The sequence below is a fragment of the Megalops cyprinoides genome, chromosome 15 (assembly GCF_013368585.1).
Source record: "Megalops cyprinoides isolate fMegCyp1 chromosome 15, fMegCyp1.pri, whole genome shotgun sequence".
Classification (NCBI taxonomy): domain Eukaryota; kingdom Metazoa; phylum Chordata; class Actinopteri; order Elopiformes; family Megalopidae; genus Megalops; species Megalops cyprinoides.
This window is the reverse complement of record NC_050597.1, coordinates 3,043,557-3,047,517: the sequence shown is the minus strand read 5'-3', so window position 1 is coordinate 3,047,517 and position 3,961 is coordinate 3,043,557. Positions and strand designations below refer to the sequence as shown.

Genomic DNA, 3,961 nt, shown 5'->3' with positions numbered 1-3,961 from the left:
GGCGCAAGAATCGTTCCGGGAACGGCGCGAGGGCGCGCAGTATAAGCCGCATCTGGGTGATTGATATTTATCTGCTTGCATAATTTGTGAGGGGAGAGGAGCAGTGCTCATTAAACAAAGACTATGTGATGATTGAACACTTCACTTGCTTTTGGAACTACAGAGGGGAAACTGCAAAATGTATTACCTTTTATAGAGTGCGCAGCTAAGGGAGTTAGTAACATGCTGTATGAAACCATTACTACCGTTCAATAACAAAGAAATGCGTGCTGTTGGGGTTCTTAACATCAAAGACACTCATTCTTGTAAACCTGTGTTCTAAGATTCATCTGCCGCAGCCTGTTAAACGTTCAAAGAACAGAAGTCAAATACTGCTGGAGGTCAATCCATTCCAAACCTCGTCATCCGGCACTGCAAAGAATGTGTTCCAGCTTACTGCGTGGCTTTAGATGTTAAATACGTGTCCTTCAGTGCCTGTAGGGAGCATATACAGAATGCTATTGCAGCTTTAGAGACCTGATGTGTGTGTGGAAGTGGAGCCGTGCAACCGCTTGCTCTCTCTGCACCCACTCAAAACCAAAGACGCCATTTCATTACATTATTTTTATTTAGCAGACGGTCTTTGCCAGAGCGACTTACAGAGGTTATAGTTTAAGTTACCTATGTATACAGCTGGATATTTACTGAGGTAACTGTGGATCAAGTACCATGCCCAAGGGTTACAATAGCAGTGCCCCAGCGGGGATTCGAACCGGCAACCTTTCAGTTAAGATCATTGCTTACCACTTTGCCACACTGATGCCCCACACCCCCCTGCGTACGGTCTCACACCACGGGGAGGAACGCCAATGCCTTAGTACCCTATACAGGACGAGTAACCACACGTTAATGTAACATTTATTCAGGTACGACAGTACTGACATGTCTTCCCTTCTCCCGGTCTGCCTGTCCGGGTGTCGGAGTGTTATGCCGTACCGGCTGAACCGGTCAATCACCTCAGGGTGGGTACCTCAGGGTGGGCACCTCAGAGTGGGCACCTCAGGGTGGGCACCTCAGGGTGGGCACCTCAGGGTGGGCACCTCAGGGTGGGCACCTCAGGGTGGGCACCTCAGGGTGGGCACCTCAGGGTGGGCACCTCAGGGTGTTACTCAGCATTTCTTTCTGGTTTTGTAGTAGGCCTAGTTGTTACCATTGGAAGTTGGAGTTGGATATGGCGTGTTCATTAGCCAGGACTTAAGGTAATTTGCACACAGCTCAGTATCGCGTTAACAGAGAACATGGTCGTCACTTCTTAATAAAAGTTGTGACCACACACTAATACATAATTTAAATTCTAATGTGTTTTTGAAATCATCAGGACTATATAAAAATACGGCGAGTGAAGTAAAGTTAAATAAGTCAACTGCCTAAGCGCGTGTTGCTACTGCTAACTACTTTGGCTCGAAAAGAAACGATGCCAAACGGCGGTAAAGGGAAAGTGATCGTGCAAGCAAACACACACTCAACACACACTCCAACAAAACGAGTGGCATGAGGTTGACCTCCCGATCCAACACAGACAAGGTAAAAATAATGACTCACCGACTCCTGGTATCTCTTGGTGGGCCAGATGTGTTGTCGGCTCTACAGCCACCAGAGCCGCAGCGGCGGGTTCAACCTTTCATTTAGTTTAGTTTAGTTTAGTTTAGTTTAAAAACGACAGTTCAGCTCGGCTTCAGGAAACACAACGAGGCGACCGTGTCTCCACAATGCAGGCTTTGAGTCCAGGCGAATACACACATCTTTATACAGCGACCTGCCGTGCTGTCTTCCTATCTAAAACAAATAAGACAAACAAAACCAAACTGCACCAAAAACAGTGCAAACAAAAAGCAACAGTCAAAGTTAATCAATTTCAAGTTCACCGGCACCGGCTTTTCTCTCCTCCTTTTCCGGTCAGCAGTTCACCTTTATAGGCTTGCCTCGAGTTGCGCGATGACGTCAACAGCAAAAGTGAAGCGCTGTGACGCAATCCTGACGCTGTGTGGTTAATCAACGTCAATACCCGCAGAGCTGACAGCACAGCATGGAGCTAAATGTTCCTCTCACGGTGTTGTGAGCGCACTGTAAATGCACAAACCCCAGTTGTGTAGCAGATTATGTCCTTGAAATATCCATCTTCATTTGTTTGTCCCTCTCAGTCGTCGTTTGGCTCCATCCTTTGAGGCTTGTAATTGAGACACTTGACCTCAATCTTGAGCTTCTGTGTATGGAAGACAAATTTTGACATTCTCAATGTTGGTGTGATTTTTTTCCTCTGTAATGTGCATCAGTTTCAGCTGAAGGACAGTGGATGAATGACTGAGCAGGTAATTATTGGAGGGATCACGCAAGAAAAAAAAGATGTTATGTGTACGAAGGAGGAGGGGTGGGTGTCTCGCTTTTGTTAGATTGAGGATTGCAAGTTAGAACCCTACCACTCAGCAGAACATTATCACAGATTGAGACATTCCAGAAATGCACAGGCAGATAAATTACTTACACACTAATTACTGTATTACCTGCCCCCCCCCCCCAAACATACATACCAACTGAATATAGGTATAGGATTACATTACATTACTGGCATTTAGCACTCTTATCCAGAGCGATTTACATTGGCTACAAAAGTGACTCTGGTGGGACTCGAACCCACAACCTTTGAATCACTTCTCGTAGTGCTTGACTAGAAGTCCAATGCGCTATCCGTTGCGCCACAGAGCCATACAGCACACTTTTAAAACACACAGTAAATTCACACATACATTCAGATAAGACCCAAAGAAGAACACGTCCATTTTATTCAAACATCCTGAATCTGTTCTCAGGTCTTCGCTCCTTGGGGGTAAAATGAATCTGGCACATCATTTTAACTTTAATACTCAAAGTAATGATTCAATTTAAATGTCTCCATTTTATGATGATATTAATATTTTACCGTCTTTTAAAGTTCATTTAAAATTCAATATTCAGGTGTTTTAAAACCCAAATATATTTATTATGTACTGTAAAAGATTCTCTTCATGTAATTTTGCTAGTGTTAGATATTAAATGGGATAGTGAATTTCATTTTATTGCATAATGGTTGTATGAATATTAGGATAATTATCACTAGCGGGTAGTTTGAAATCATAAAGTAGCTTTCATTTTCCATGGCAAGTGTAAAATTTCAAACATGCAAATACTGCTGCACACCAGTATATGCACACTGTACTCTCAACAAGCAGTACTGTTTTATATTGTAAATGACAGTGAGACATAAAAATGTTTGAAAGGACAAAGCCCCCATTGTGGCAGTGAGAATACAGTGCATTCAGAGGTCATTGCAGTCAGACATCAGTCAGCTGTAGCGTGGCTTTAAGCCTGCCCTTTCATAGCCAAAGCAGACAGATCACTGTCCAGCATGTCATGGCTGCCCTAAGGCCTGGGGGCTCTCCACGTGATCACTGCCTCCAGGCCCATCGAGGCGCACTGACTGTTTCCGCACACACCGCCTTGACTGCATCAGTCCCCCCGAACGCCCCCCCCCCCCCCCCCCCCGTCCTTCGCCCCACAGTTAATTACATCAAGCCCCCCCTCCCCTGAGTCTGCTCCTTTCAATCCTCGCTCAGATGTCAGAGCATTGCTCTATTCTCCAGTCTGTATGAGCCTATCTCTTCCCATCGGCACATTGATGAAAGCGGAGTTAAATGATGAAGTATCTCTTATCTGGGCCCGTCCCTGCGGTGACGCCAGGTAGTGGGGGTAACGGCGTCTTTATCATCTTCGCGGCTACAGCCACGGCACTTAGAGCGACACCCCCACAGAACAGCAGACACAGCGCAGCCTTGGCCATACAACACTGCTCTTTGACAGACCGTGACGAATACCGCGCCGGCGTTAGCAAGGCTCAAAACTCAGCCGCCACCCTGTTACCTGACCTTAAACCACGCCCCTCTCCCCC

At 45.8% G+C, this 3,961-nt stretch overlaps 1 non-coding gene across 1 annotated transcript; it reads right to left on the bottom strand.

Annotated features, from left to right (window-relative positions):
* Nucleotides 1-2,649: 2,649 nt before the first annotated feature.
* trnar-ucu lies at nucleotides 2,650-2,742 on the bottom strand. The gene is made up of 2 exons: nucleotides 2,706-2,742; nucleotides 2,650-2,685 (listed from the first exon to the last, which is right to left on the bottom strand). It is a non-coding gene; the product is annotated as a tRNA-Arg (tRNA).
* Nucleotides 2,743-3,961: the final 1,219 nt, after the last annotated feature.